This window comes from Podarcis bocagei, assembly GCF_964188305.1.
Source record: "Podarcis bocagei genome assembly, chromosome: 1".
Classification (NCBI taxonomy): domain Eukaryota; kingdom Metazoa; phylum Chordata; class Lepidosauria; order Squamata; family Lacertidae; genus Podarcis; species Podarcis bocagei.
The window spans coordinates 112188987-112205387 of NC_138125.1; the positions used below are offsets into that span (position 1 = coordinate 112188987).

Genomic DNA, 16401 nt, shown 5'->3' on the forward strand with positions numbered 1-16401 from the left:
AACAGCTGCCCCATCCGCCCCACTTCGGAACGCTGTTCCGGTGGGGCGGGGGGCGGGGACACCTGGCCCAGCCGCCCCACTTCGGAAAGCTGTTCCGAAGTGGGGAGGGGGGGCGGGGACACCTGGCCCAGCCGCCCCACTTCGGAAAGCTGTTCCGAAGTGGGGAGGGGGGGCGGGGACACCTGGCCCAGCCGCCCCACTTCGGAAAGCTGTTCCGAAGTGGGGCGGGGGGGGCGGGGACACCTGGCCCAGCCGCCCCACTTCGGAAAGCTGTTCCGAAGTGGGGAGGGGGGGCAGGGACACCTGGCCCAGCCGCCCCACTTCGGAAAGCTGTTCCGAAGTGGGGAGGGGGGGCGGGGACACCTGGCCCAGCCGCCCCACTTCGGAAAGCTGTTCCAAAGTGGGGAGGGGGGGCGGGGACACCTGGCCCAGCCGCCCCACTTCGGAAAGCTGTTCCGAAGCGGGGCGGGGGGCGGGGACACCTGGCCCAGCCGCCCCACTTCGGAAAGCTGTTCCGAAGTGGGGCGGGGGGCGGGAACACCTTCTGAAGGCGGGCAGGGGGCGAAAGTCTTTGTCCCCCCTGCCTGCCTTCCCAGGGGCTTTTAAATCGCCCCGGACAGCGGAGAAGTCCTCTGCTGTCCGGGGCGATTTTAAAATGCCGCCCGCCAGCATTTTAAGATCGCCCCGGACAGCGGAGAAGTCCTCCGCTGTCCCAGGGTTTTTTAAAATGCTGGGGGTGGGAAGAAAAGCCCTTGTCCCCCCCCCCAGCCTTCAGAAGAGGTCGGGGACAGACTGTCCCCGGACCTGGTCTGAAGGCGGTTTCCCTAGGAACGCATTAATTGATTTTCAATGCATTCCTATGGGAAACCGTGCATCGCAACACGAAAAAACCGCAAGACGAAGAGACTTGCGGAACGAATTAATTTCGTCTTGCGAGGCACCACTGTACCGCTTTATAGCAGGAAGGTAAACGGCATTTCCGTGTGCTCTGGCTCTAGAGTGAGATGAGCGCACAACCCTAGAGTCTGTCAAGACTGGCCCGTACGGGCAGGGGTACCTTTACGACTTTTAGAAGACACTGGATGGCAGCCCTGTATGGGGAAGTTTTTAATGTTTGATGTTTTATTGTGTTTTTAATATTCTGTTGGGAGCCACCCAGAGTGGCTGGGGAACCCAGCCAGATGGGCGAGGTATAAATAATAAAATCATTATTATTATTTGGTGTTCAAAGTTCCATAAATGGATGTGGGGGCTTTTTCCTGCTTCTCATTCACATGCAAGTAAATGTGTATCGCTAAGTAACCATGTTGCAGATAGCCTGTTAATCCATATCCTCTGACTGTTGAGGTTCATTGCAAATGGTTGATAAGATTACAAAGGTGGAGGGCAAGGTGCATGACACACAGCTCTATTCTCCAGCAGAAGGGTATGCTCAGGGAGCTCAGGAGGAAGAGCTGAAGGGCACCACCGCCTTGTAGCTTCCTCACTCTGCCTAATAGTAGGACTGGCCCTGATGCTATGGTTGGGACAAGCCTCAGGGTAGGTATGAACAGACCAGATGACCCTATGCACCAAAACTAAGACTTGACTTACCTAACCCTTGAGCTACTGTGGCTGCCTTGCCGCACCTTCCAATTTATGCATGGTTTTCCTGTTGTCATTTCCTGAAAACGGGCAAGTAAAGCAGAAAGAAAAGTTTCAATGTAGCTAAGAAAGAGAATCATCTTTGCAAGGGCCAGGAAAATTAAGCCGTGAAAGGAAATGCACTTAACTAGTGTGCTTATGAAACAAAGATGACACACCAAATAAAAAGTCTGAATTTGTTTGAAGAGCTTATGGGGTGTGTGCGTGTGGTGTTGTTATTTAATCCCCACTACTATTGAAATGAGCCCCTAGTCTCAAGTACTTTTCACATACCAGAGTGGTGAATTTCCACAAAGCCTGCACTGATGTTATACATTTTCCTCCCAAGTGAAATGCTCTTCAGTAAGTAAACATGAGTATTAGATTGTGCTGTAGCTGGAGACAATGAGAAAACCCTCCATTTCAAAATACATCAGAAAGTAAATCATTTTTAAAAGCTTTGGATAATACTGAAGGGTTGAATCTCTCAAACCTGAGAACAGGCCTGGCGTGGTGTCTTTCTTTGCTTCTCATTTGCCTATTGTGCTTGATGGTACAAAACAAGTTATATATTGTATTACAATTGTGTTGCATATAATGTAGCAGGTACTTCAGTGCAACCTTCAAGAATTGCCCATAATTGTAAAGGCTATGTTCAGCATTTTGGTACAAAATTCCATTTGGAACACTTTGGAATGGATTTTATTTCTAGATCATTCAAACCACTCAGTGGTCCCTGCCATTGTTAATGGTCAGTGGCCAGGGGTGATGGGAGTTGTAGTCCGGCAATATCTCAAGGACCACAAGCTCCTCAGCCCCGCTTTATAGCATAGTAGCTGCAACAGCTTGGTTGTTTTCACATTGTCCACTTTCGATAGCAAGGACCTCTCTGTGTTCCCTATGTAGCTCTGTAAGATATCACACACACTGATGGTGTGGCAATAATAATAACAGCAACATCAATCCAGTATTTGCCAACATAGGGCATATACTCCGTATGAAATTACTGAATGAAACGTGTGACAAAGAGGCCATATATACAATGCAAACTGACTTAGCTGATGTGACCTTGTCTCCATTGCCCTGCTGGGTATCTGGCTCATGTCAAGCAAAACTAGACTCCACTGGACAAAACAAAAGCAAAAAAACCACCCAGCTTGAAAAATTTAAAATTAAAGGTTTTAGCACAAAAGATAAAACTCATCCCATTTCCACCAAAATATTAACAAATCTGTGCACAGGCAAACGCAGAAGTCTAAAAGGCAGTATCTTCCGACTTCCCTAAATAAATAAATAAAACAGGTGTGTGATTTATTACCTATGCCAAGAAGTCATACATTGAATGGTTTAAAAAAGCAAACCAATTTTGCCATGTGGGGATTTATGAGTGCAAGAACGTTTTATGGCATATCCAGATCAGTTTCTCATAGGGCAAATGTTTTCTTGTGGGGAAAACAAGGAGATGGATGTCTGTTTAATTCTAAGGATACCTCCACAATACACACACACACACATACCCCAAAGGAGAAAATTCAGGGTGAGGTTATTTTTAAAGTCCTTGAGTTGCAGGATCCAAGCCAGGAGCAGGGTCCCTTATTAAAACTGTTAACATTCTTAAATACCTTCTCACGTTAAAAAAAGAAAGACTATTCACTTTAACCATGATGAGCTCTAGTTCCCAGATCATGCTCTGTCCCAAACTAGATGCAACACATCAGTCTTCCCTATATATATTTTTGGACAATAAGTCCCATTAGCTACAGCCCTCCAACATCCGGAGGGCAATGGGTTACAGAAGGCTGTAATACATCATGGTTGTATGTACCATTAAAATAAAATGAAAAGCAGAATCAGACACTTCCACTTTCAGGAGAGGAATGACAGGGGTGGGGATGCTTGCCTATTTCCCTAGCTACTTTTCGTCTCATAGGAAGGGATGATGGGAGTTGTAGTTCAGCAATGACTGGGGGGATCAAATGTTCTCAATCCCTGCTCTAATTTATTAAATGTTGCATTGAATTGGTAATATTCTAGGGGTGGTGGTTGTAACAGGATTTATTATTCAAGCCGCATGGTATTTTATTTTATTGCATTGCTAGAAATATTGATATAATCATTTGCCCCACTATCTTAATATTGCTTTTGCCAATAACTCACAGATTTTGGCTGCAGCCTTTTAACACTTACCTGGAAGAACGTCTCACTGAACCGGAAGGGGCTTTACTCCAAGTAGACATTAATAGAACCACACTGTTCAGGTGCTGGATACTGTCCCCCGGAAGTAGCCCCTCAGCTGTAAGTAAAAAAAAACACAACAAAAAACAAATCCAAAAGAGTTAAATGCACTTTGGCAGAAAATTGTTGAGTGGGTTTAACTTACAATGATAAACAATAAATAATATAGTCTCTCTCTCTCTGAACACTACAGAGGCACGTGCATTCTCTTCCATTGATTTTATCACTTCATCACACACAGCAAATCTGAGTCAACATGAGTGGCAAGTCTCTGAGGTAAAAAACGAACAAGTCAAGGCCATGGAAGCAGATCACATGCTTAGGAATTTGTCTATTGTAACCATAATGAGGTGGCCTATTGACTCCAAGGAGACAATTCAGATATACAATGTGCCCAGTAAGGAGCTAGTAGATGTCTCTTTTTCTCCCCACCGCCCCTGCCACATCCTCCTAGAGTAAAACGTAAGTTGAAGAGGTGAGGAACATTTTAGAGAGGCAGGTAGAATGATACATGCAGATACCACAGGCATCAGTGCACCCACAGAAAGTCAATCTCTTTTTTAAAATGCATTTTTACAATTTATATACTCATCATTCATCATTTATCTCTTGTCCTTGGGCTTCCCAATCCATCTCTCCATGGCAATTTAGATAGTCTTTTGTCGGCTCCATATTCTATTATTCCACCCATTTTCATCTCAAATCTTCATTTATTTAGTGTTCTCTGCTGCTCATATGTTCATTCCTACTTGTAGGTTAAATGGACTATTATACCCTCTAAGACACTTTTGTAGAGTACCCACAGAAAGTCTCATTAAATATCCCCTCAAAAATCTGCAATGCAAGAGAGACAGCTTTTTCTCCCTCCTCAGTTCCTGTTTGCAGTGGCCTGGCCTATCAAACAGTGACCACGCCCGCTTAAAAATACTCAAATTTCATTGGATGCCAGGAGTAGACAGCCACCCCTCCTCCCTTGTGTTCAGAACAGAGGAGACTAGTTCTCTCTGTGAGAGAACACAGTGGTGGTTGATGTTATTGTCTTTTTTTCACTGGGGAGTGCTGATGGGGAACATGTTATGTCATACCATGCATGACAGCCATTTTGAGCTGTGCCATGGTCTCATTGTCCATTATGCCACATCCCCATGACAACCATTCTGTGATTGACATTATTATTATTATTATTATTATTATTATTATTATTATTATTATTATTATTATTATTACAGTTGTACCTTGGAAGTCAAATGGAATCCATTCCGGAAGTCCGGTCAACTTCCAAAACTTTCAAAAACCAAATCACAGCTTCTGATTGGCTGCAGGAAGCTCCTGCAGCCAATCAGAAGCCGCAGAAGCCCCATCAGCTGCACTGGTGGAAGAAGAGGAGTTCAGGGGAGCACACTGCCCCCGGCAGCACTATCTCGATAGGGGGGCATCGTGGCTGGCCCCACCCACCCACGCTGGACACCACGCCCCTGCAGGTGGTGTGCCACACCCCCAGGACACGTGCCAGCCCCGCCTACTCTCCACCCCCTGGTGCCGGAGCATGAAGCTGTGCCATTCTTTTTGGGTTCCAAAAGAATGTTCGCAAACCGGAGCAATCATTTCCAGGTCTGCGGCATTTGGGAGCAAAATGTCTGAGTTCCAGGGCATTCGGGATCCAAGGTACAACTGTGTTGTTGTTGTTGTTATACCACCCTTCATCTTTAGATCCCAGGGCGGATCACAACATAAAAATACAATGTATAAAAAATAACAAAATACATAATAAACTTAAGAACAAAAACAAACCAATACCCCCCCTCCCACAACACACTTAAAAGCATATCGGCTGTTAATCTGCCAAAGCAATTTATCAAAATGTAAAATGTGCCCACTTTGATACAACTACCATTTCATAGATTGTCTAGTTTGGTAGAAAAGAAATACTCATTAATGAAACTATTTGTTAAAACATGATGACAGCAATCGCTAATGTGGCACCCTGAGACGTCATTGCACTACAGTTCCCACCAGTCCCAGCCAGCATGACCAATGGGCAAGGATGTTGGAAGTAGCAGTCCAGCATTTGTCTAGCCCTGCATCACAAATACGCTTGAGGACATTTATTTACATTCCAATACATGGATTGCGTAAAATACATTATCCTTCAAGCAGCCAGACGTCTGTGCATTTTCAGATATCCAGTTTCACTGCTGACTTTATGCTCCGCTCAAGCACCACCACTAGTCCCAGTAAAATGAAACATCAGGCCAAATTTTCCTCTCAATTACACTTCTGCAACAGCATTTTAGTAGTCAAGGTTTTATTCCCACATAAATTCGATTTCATCGGCATTTGAAGAGTGCAACAGAGACAATGGCTGACTAGTTGATTTCAGATTTACATTCTCTAAATACAAGGGCATATGGTCTGACTTGGAGGGGGATATCAAGTGCTCACCAAAGCCAGACACAGTTCATGAAGAGGAGTGTAAAATAGCACATCAGTGGCTTGGTCACAGTCATTTAACATCTGCTACACTCATGTTAATTCAAGTTGGACATCACACGAAAGGAAAAAGGGGGGGGATCACAAATGCAAGCTAAGGCAACTGCTCAGGAAATGATGTTGCATATGAGGCCTGAGTTTGACTGACACTGGAAACCCCACCCCCACTTTTTTACTGGGGGAGCGTAACCTCTGTTGCATATTCATTGGGTTGCACTGAACTTTCAACCAGGATCCCCCCCCCCCAGTTTCAAAGGGCAAGTTTGGGGAGATGGGGAAGTGTCCCAAACATACACAAAAAGCTTGCATACCTTTTCGTGAAAGATATATATATATATATATATATATATATATATATATATATATATATACACATACAGCTGTCATCTTCCTGGCCTCATCTGCTGTTTGGGCACCGTGTGTGTGTGTGTGTGTGTGTTTGTGTTAAAATGGCAGCTTTCTTTCTGAACCCATCCCAGCTAATCATGGATCACAGAACAATGCAATGACATCATATCAACATTCGGCAATTCAGATTCGTCCGTATAATGAGATCACAAAGGCAAATCAGAGTGAGGATATTGTCCTAATTCCAAATGGCATTATGTTGTAGGACAGGCATCCCCAACCTGCAGCCCACAGATGATTTGGCCTACAACTCCCATGATCCCTAGCTAACAGGAACAGTGGTCAGGGATGATGGGAATTGTAGTCCAAAACATCTGGAGGGCCGAAGGTTGGGGATGCCTGTTGTAGGGGAGAGGGAACCCTGCCCTAAAAGAGACTGAAAACATCTCATTGCTTAGTGTAAATTGTGGCAGCAGAGTCACCTGGTGGATTGGGAAGAGGACTCTGAATGACATCTCACTCCAGCATCCTCCCTCTTCTGCTGCCAGCCTCACCTTTTATAGTAGTAAGTCCATTGTTTGATATTATTCATGAGCTTCTGGATTCATCACTGATCGTATTAGTGTGAACTGCTTTGAGAACCATTATACAAATGCTAGTCAAGACTCGCTTTATATCCAGTTCTAATTTACGGTAATTTCCATCAAAAAAAATTGTAACAGTTGGATGTGCAAATTCTTGCATATGCTGCCAAAGGGGGTAGATGGTGCTGGATGTGCAACACTGTAGAGTTTTGTGCCCAAAGCCTGCAAAGAGCACCAGGGGAAACTGACAAGGGAACACAGCAACAACCACCCCATACCCTCTCTCTCTATAGCTAGTGCTGAAAAATCTCTCTTCACCGTAAAAGTGAAAATGAAAAGGGATTTAAAACACCATGGCAGTTTCACCTCTAGACTGAAGGCGTTTCTCCCAATGCAAACTTATCAGTTTCATCTTTCCTCCGAGTGAGGAGACCTCGCAAGGGAACAGTGCTTACCTAGGTTCCGTTCCCCTTGGAAGGAGGTCGCCAGAGGCTGACTGTCATTTTGTCATATTCAGCTGGTTTACAAATATGCAGGTTGAGCGTGAGCTGGAGGCTCAGCTTCAGCATTCTAACAAACAGCCGCTGCTCCCCTATCAGATCTCCAAGGAAAACAGCTGGCAACCTAAGCATCTAACAGAGGGGTGGGACCCTCTGGTCAAATGTGGCTCTGCAGCCTTCTCTGTCTGGCTCTTCAGACTCTGCCCACACTGTTCCCCTGGGCTGCAGCCTTCACTTGCCCTGCTCTGTGCCCTGAGTGCTTCAAAGAATCATAAAATTGTAGAGTTGGAAAGGACCCAAAGGTCGTCTAGCCCAACTCCTTGCAATGCAGGAATCTTTGGCCCAATGTGGGGCTCGAACGCATGACACTGAGGTTAAGAGTCTCCTGCTTTACCAGCTGAGCTATCCCTGTAGTGGAATGTGTTCCTGATGTGCAGAAATTAGCCTACTGTACAAACGTCACATTTACATTTGTTGCTCCACCCACATTTCCTTCTGGCCCCACCCACCACTAGCATGGGGCCTTCCGAATGTTGCCCAGAAGAGAACGTGGTCCTTTGGCTGGAAACATTTTCCCAAACCTTTGCTAAGAGAACACAACCTCAGCTCTCTATCTCTTTCCCTTTCTTCAACCCAGTCTGACTCAAACTGTTTATGCAGACACAATGCTTCCTTCTCCGGGCCAGAGGGCTGGCAAATCTCCTCTGACTCTCACCAAGCCTCCTTGGACCATTTTATTCATGGAAAACACCTGCTGAATATTTCAGGCTATTGGATGCTCTTTTGTCAAGTCCCAGACTCTCACCCACCATTGCCCCCAGGCCAACCTACGCTCACAGAAAACCCACTCACAGAAACCTGATAGGAAACACAAAACAACATAATTTTCTGAGTTCAAGCAAAACATTGGGCTTTATTTAGTTCTCAGCGCAAAGATGAAACTGAGTAACTTGAGGTGGAGAAGCCCCTTCACTGTCGAGGCAATATTTGACAAGGGGGTTCAAATTTTTTTGTCAGTTCCTCATCTATGGAAGGAAAAGGGCAAGCTGGGATGGAAGAGCTTAATAACTGTGTCAGCAATGCAATGCCGGATTCACAGGAGGAAAACATAGGGACCAACAGCAACGGCACCACAGTTTGTTAACTTTTGCTGATCGTAATATTCAGGGATTCTGGATAACACAACGCATTTCACATTTCGTCCTATTTTCTTCTGTCAACGATTTAGGCAGAGCCGACATCCATTCAAACCTTCACTCATTCATTCAGTTTGTTATCAATAATAATACGCTGGGAGACTTAAAACAGAAACAATAGATGCAGTAAGGGTTGTTGGAAGCAGGGCTACAAGGCACTTGAAGCAGGTGAATACTTGAAGCTAATACTCTTTAAAGATATATGAATGCATGAGTACGTTATATACACAACCTTCATGAAGACTTGCATGACAAAGGTGTATAAAATTATGGTGTGAAAAACGCAGAATATTTTTTCCTCTCATAATACTAAAATAGGAGTCATCGGATGAAGCTAAATGGTGGGAGATCAGAGCAGATAAAAGGCAGCACTTCTTCATATGGTGTGTAGTTAAACTGTGGAATTTTCTACCATATCATACAAAAATGCATTATGAGAAACTGCTTGAAAAGAAATTGTACTAGGATAAATTCTCACTAAAATGCTGAAGGATTTTCATTGCTGCAGAAATTTGAAGAACTGAATTTAAGATTGTAAAAAATGCAAAAGCTGGGGAATGGAAATGGGCAGATTTTCCCCCCCCCATCCCTCGCTATGGCTAAAGCCATTTTGCCATGCCCAATTACCCGTAGGGGTGAGTCAGCTCAGCACAGAGCTAGAAGGAGCAGAGAATGCAATAACTGAGTTGTACTGGGCAGATCCATATAGAAGGGTCAATGCAGAGACAGAATCAATTTCAAACAGAGCTGTTTACACACTGTACATTGAAAATACATCCCCCCAAGTCTGTGTGCACACCATACATCTGTGTGCACAAAGCACATTTCCCCTCAAAAAAAAATAATAATCCTGGAAACAGTAGTTTAAGGAGGCTGGGAACTGTCATTATTTGAGGGGTAAACTGCAGTTCCCAAGATTCTTTGGAGGTGGGAATGTGCTCTAAGTGTGTGGTGCATGTGCAACCAAGGAAAGTCTGCCCAAAGGGGAACTGGAATGAAGATACAGATAGGCAGGATGATGGACAGGGGAATAGAGGTGTTGGGAAGCTGGGAAGGGAACAGGTAGGCAGAGCAACAGAAGACAAGCAGGCATGCAGCTGGCAGGTGGGAACAAGAAACAACCAGCGTTATAAGACACTTCCTTATCTGGTGACAATGGTCAGGTTGGGAACTTGAGAAGTATCCAGCATAGGGTCATATTTGAGCAACTTAATGCTTTTATGTAAAAAAAAAATTTTTTGAAAAAAATCAAATTCAGGAATCTTGTTAGGATTGGTCAAATCCAGGCCAATCAAAAGGAGTAAAATCATCTTTCCCTTAAGTAGTAACAAGTACTACTATAAGTTGGTCAACTCAATATACACATATACAACTTTAAAAATAATCAGATCTCATGAAAAGAAATGCATGCTCCTGGTGGACAGGGGAGCATTCAGTAGACTTTTAACTTTATTCGAGTAGACTATACAGCCTAAGCAGTTTAATAAATCTGCACACTTTCCACACACAGAGAAGTGGGATCATTTGATTTTAATATGTATTGCTAATTTGCTTCACCCTTAGCAGTAACAGTGCAATAAACAAATGAGCCCTTGGGTCTGCAAAGATGTGCTTGCAATAGTCTCCTAGATGGATGACATCGTTATTATATGGCACTGCTATGCCCCAAAAAGGTTCTTGCCCCTTTTTATATCTATTTTATTACTGATGTGCTTTATGATCTCTGTGGCTGCTATTTTTCCTTTCCAGCCTCTCTGTGGTAGGCTTAACTGTATACAGTCTGCTTTATATCTAATTGTTGGCCTTCCTAATTCTTAAGATGCTGTGATTGCTGTAACTCATGTTTTACCTTGTAGGGGTTGCTCATTTTTGCCTGTACCCAAGTTCAGCAGGTGAAACGCTGGCTCTGGGTACGGAAGGCAGCAATTTGAGAACTTAGTTACTAGTCATTTACTTCGGGCACATCACCTGTCTTCCATGATGGAACTCATGGCAGTATCCACAGAGTTCTCATGGGGCCTCCCATCTAAGCACTGGTCAAATGCAGACCTGCTTAGCTTCAGTAAGGTGGCTGTATCATTGTCTCCAGACCATGTTTTCAGACTATGCCCTGGAACTGATTTTGCAGTTTGTGAAAGCAAAGAAGGTATAGAAGGGTGTGGGGGTGGAGGACCATAGCCTGCTATTGGCCACAGCCTAGATCAGGGTTGGAAGGCAACTCCTATCATCAGCAGGGACTGATGGGATTTGGAGTCCAACTTATAATGGAAGCATGGACTAGAGGGATCACATGAATCAATATGCCAGGCAACACAGGGCTAGAAGGAGGGATATGGAAGACAGACAACCGGCTTGAATGGTGATAAGACAGAGAAGGATGAGAGATGGCCTCTGGGACAGGAAAATGTGGGATCGGTTTCATGTTTCCAGCAGCTCCTAGAAACTGAGAGAGGAACACTCACAAATGCAATGGAACAAATTGCATGGTGAGAATCTGGATTTTTCCAATGGTATGTGGATATCTGGATCACCATTCAAGGTTATGTTTTTTGAATGCAGGCAAAGCAGCCTCTCAGTCCTTCTGTAGTAATGGAGGTGTGAAGAGGACCCAGGAAGGGATGGCTCAAAGTCTGTCAGCAAAATGTCCCCAGTGGCTCCTGCCTATATCTTTAGGCCCCAAGAGGCTTACCTGGTGGTCTTACCTGGCAGAAGCAGTAGCAGCAGTGCTTGGTGGTTTGGAACCACCTTTTCTATTTCCCACAATGCCCCAGGGTGACACTAAGGCAGGGCACTGTGGGAAATTAAAATGGTGGCTCTAAGCTACACCATGTGGAGTGACCAGATCAGGTACAGTGGTACCCCGCAAGACGAATGCCTCGCAAGACGGAAAACCCGCAAGACGAAAGGGTTTTCTGTTTTGGAGGCGCTTCGCAAGACGAATTTCCCTATGGGCTTGCATCGCAAGACGAAAGCCCATAGGGAAATGCTGGCGGTCGGGAGCAAAGACTTTCGCCCACAGCCGGCCTTCAGAAGAGGACCTCTTCTGAAGGCCCGGCGGGGGGCAAAAGTCTTTGCTCCCCCCCCGCCTGCCTTCCCCCCCCCCGCCTGCCCCGGGCGATCTTAAAATGCTGGCGGGCGGGAGCGAAGCGTTCGCTGCCGACCCCCAGCATTTTAAAATCTCCAAGGGACAGCAGAGAAGTCTCTGTCCCAGGGAGATTTTAAAATGCTGGGGGTCGGGAGCGTTCGCTGCCGACCCCCAGCATTTTAAAACGCTGTTCCGAAGCGGGGGGCGGGAACATCTGCCCCATCCGCCCCACTTCGGAACGATGTTCCGAAGGGGGGAGGTGGGGCGGGAACAGCTGCCCCAGCCGCCCCACTTCGGAACGATGTTCCGAAGGGGGGAGGGGGGGCGGGAACAGCTGCCCCATCCGCCCCACTTCGGAACGATGTTCCGAAGGGGGGAGGGGGGGCGGGAACAGCTGCCCCATCCGCCCCACTTCGGAACGATGTTCCGAAGGGGGGAGGTGGGGCGGGAACAGCTGCCCCATCCGCCCCACTTCGGAACGATGTTCCGAAGGGGGGAGGTGGGGCGGGAACAGCTGCCCCATCCGCCCCACTTCGGAACGATGTTCCGAAGGAGGGAGGGGGGGCGGGAAGAGCTGCCCCATCCGCCCCACTTCGGAACGATGTTCCGAAGGAGGGAGGGGGGGCGGGAAGAGCTGCCCCATCCGCCCCACTTCGGAACGATGTTCCGAAGGGGGGAGGTGGGGCGGGAACAGCTGCCCCATCCGCCCCACTTCGGAACGATGTTCCGAAGGAGGGAGGGGGGGCGGGAAGAGCTGCCCCATCCGCCCCACTTCGGAACGATGTTCCGAAGGAGGGAGGGGGGGCGGGAAGAGCTGCCCCATCCGCCCCACTTCGGAACGATGTTCCGAGGGAGGGGGGGCGGGAACAGCTGCCCCATCCGCCCCACTTCGGAACGATGTTCCGAAGGGGGGAGGTGGGGCGGGAACAGCTGCCCCATCCGCCCCACTTCGGAACGATGTTCCGAAGGAGGGAGGGGGGGCGGGAAGAGCTGCCCCATCCGCCCCACTTCGGAACGATGTTCCGAAGGAGGGAGGGGGGGCGGGAAGAGCTGCCCCATCCGCCCCACTTCGGAACGATGTTCCGAAGGAGGGAGGGGGGGCGGGAAGAGCTGCCCCATCCGCCCCACTTCGGAACGATGTTCCGAAGGGGGGAGGTGGGGCGGGAACAGCTGCCCCATCCGCCCCACTTCGGAACGATGTTCCGAAGGAGGGAGGGGGGGCGGGAAGAGCTGCCCCATCCGCCCCACTTCGGAACGATGTTCCGAAGGAGGGAGGGGGGGCGGGAAGAGCTGCCCCATCCGCCCCACTTCGGAACGATGTTCCGAGGGAGGGGGGGCGGGAACAGCTGCCCCATCCGCCCCACTTCGGAACGATGTTCCGAAGGGGGGAGGTGGGGCGGGAACAGCTGCCCCATCCGCCCCACTTCGGAACGATGTTCCGAAGGAGGGAGGGGGGGCGGGAAGAGCTGCCCCATCCGCCCCACTTCGGAACGATGTTCCGAAGGAGGGAGGGGGGGCGGGAAGAGCTGCCCCATCCGCCCCACTTCGGAACGATGTTCCGAGGGAGGGGGGGCGGGAACAGCTGCCCCATCCGCCCCACTTCGGAACGATGTTCCGAAGTGGGGAGGGGGGGCGGGAACAGCTGCCCCAGCTGCCGGGCTTCGTAGCGCTGCTGCGAAGCCGGGCGGGGGGTGGGGGTGGGAACACCTTCTGAAGGCGGGCAGGGGGCGAAAGTCTTTGTCCCCCCTGCCTGCCTTCCCAGGGGCTTTTAAATCGCCCCGACAGCGGAGAAGTCCTCCGCTGTCCGGGGCGATTTTAAAATGCCGCCCGCCAGCATTTTAAGATAGCCCCGCACAGCGGAGAAGTCCTCCGCTGTCCCAGGGTTTTTTACAATGCTGGGGGTGGGAAGAAAAGCCCTTGTCCCCCCCCCCCAGCCTTCAGAAGAGGTCTGGGGACAGACTGTCCCCGGACCTGGCCTGAAGGTGGTTTCCCTAGGAACGCATTAATTGATTTTCAATGCATTCCTATGGGAAACCGTGCATCGCAAGACGAAAAACCCGCAAGACGAAGAGAATTGCGGAACGAATTAATTTCGTCTTGCGAGGCACCACTGTATAGGAGTGGGCCTTCCCAGGATGCAGGGCCTTGGAAATTGTCCGTGGGTGTCGCAGGCTGACGCCAGCCCCAGAAAACAATATGGTAGAAGTGGACTGTTTAGTCTACCCAAGGGACAGCAATAGATCGTAAAAATCCCTTGCAAGTTGCAAGTCAAAGTAGCAAGCTTAGTGTTTTTCCAATGATCATATTATCTGTCTCCTTTGAGCATTTCAGCAGCTTCCACACAGCATCCCTCATATTTTATCCCACATTTTGTGAGTCCCAAAGCTGCTATGAACAGAAGCATGCGTGATCTTTTTATATCGTTACTGAGTAGTTTATCATTTCACTGTTCCTCAATTTCAGGTTGCAATTCTCCTGTTCAATCATCCAATTACAGAACCAAAGCTCTATGAATCTGCTTACATTAACAGTTCCTCACTATGAATAATCAATATGCAATAGCTGCTACAGAATAGTTACAAACCGCACTGGTGGGGATAGGGGGGTGGGCACACAGAATAAAATTAAACAAAAATTACACACCCAAGCGATGCCATTAAATTGATCACCTATATCCTGTCTTAATAAATACTCTTTTCCCGTTAAGTGTTTTTATACTTTTTAGAGCTTTTTAATTGCGCTGTTGTTCACATCCTTGTGATTATCACAGTGCACAGGTGTTTTATAAATACAAATCATCATTAAACCTCTTATATTTTACAGCCCAATCCTTAAAAGCAGTCTGCCAATGTAAGCCCCGTTCCATTCAACCACATATGTGTGAACAGAATGCTTTGCCATTCAAGCTGTAAGTTATTTCCCCCCAAGGGCCCTCTGTGTGTTAGAAGCACAGTCTTGCTATAACTGATTTTCCAATTTTCACATTACAAAGTAATGGGAAGCAGAATGAGAGCTTCCCCATAAACGTGGACCTACACAGTTTCAAAATTGACTGTAAGCAGGAACTCCTGTAATTAAGCTTCCATTGCAGTTGCTCAGTTTCTTTTTCTTGCTGGTATCCTTGCCAGATCTCGGTGGGGAAAAGCCTGTAGTCAAATGATGAAGCCAACTTGCTGAAGCTAAGCTGGCCTTGGTCTGGGTCAGTGCCTGGATGGAAACTGGACATTTTTTTTAATTTGATGATGATGATGATGATGATGATGATGATGATGATGATGTGACTCCTCTGACTGGTTTGCCCTAGCTCGGGTTGCCCTAGAACCTCGGGTTAAGAACTTTGCTTCAGGATGAGAACAGAAATCGTGCTCCGGCAGCGCGGCAGCAGCAGGAGGCCCCATTAGCTAAAGTGGTGCTTCAGGTTAAGAACAGTTTCAGGTTAAGAACGGACCTCCGGAACGAATTAAGTACTTAACCCGAGGTACCACTGTAGGTTATTGTAGTTTAGTGTTCTGTTGCAAGCTGCCCAGAGTGGCTGGGGAAACCTAGCCAGATGGGCGAGGTATAAATAAATTATTATTATTATTATTATTATTATTATTATTATTATTATTATTATTATTATTAACAATTGCATTTTAGAAATTTTTATTCTTCCTACAGGCTACACACGCGACTGATCCTGCTCAGAGCCTCCCTTACATGCTTTTGATTTTTTTAAGATGAGCAAAATTCCTTATGTTGTGTTTACAAAGCAAAATGTTAACCATAGCCGTTGGGCTGTAAGTCAGAGCTGGAACTAAAACAACCTTTGCAAAGCTGATGGCCTCCAAATGTTTCAGACTACAACTCACATCAGTTCCAGGCAGCCAGATTATAAACCCACCAGCGACCAATCCAGTGAGGAGGACAAGGCTGAACCGCCCTGTGTTTTGCAGGAAGAAAAGCTATGAAATTTCACAAAAGAAATTTCATTTCTTCAAGGCTTCAATTAAATTTTCTGTGCTGGGCTGATACTATTTGTTACTATTCCCTTTTGTCTGGAGAGGGGAAAAAATATTCAACCAGTGTTTCCTACCTGTCAAAACATATAGCTCTGAAACATGCTTTTCTGACAACAAACATGGCTGAGAATCTCCAAACAGCCCAGTGTGCTTGGAGAAGATGCATGCTGAGCATCACAAATAAAAGTTGGAGAAGTGAGTGGGGAGGGAGGGAGAGAGGGAGGGAGAGGGAGAATGAAAGGTTAGATGGAAAGACAAAAGCAGATGACATGCTGGAATTTTTTTGGAACAAATAAGAAGAATATAGTACAAATCACATAAACGTCTGATCAGAGATGG

The 16401-nt window shown here is 47.0% G+C and overlaps 1 long non-coding RNA gene across 1 annotated transcript in view; it reads left to right on the forward strand.

The window, feature by feature from the left end:
- LOC308581871 overlaps nt 1-16072 on the forward strand; it is a 429226-nt gene extending 413154 nt beyond the window's left edge. Inside the window, exons 5-7 of the long non-coding RNA XR_014005338.1 lie at nt 3783-3918; nt 9295-9359; nt 15722-16072. This is a non-coding gene — a long non-coding RNA (uncharacterized lncRNA). The remainder of the gene's footprint in view (nt 1-3782; nt 3919-9294; nt 9360-15721) is intronic.
- Nucleotides 16073-16401: the final 329 nt, after the last annotated feature.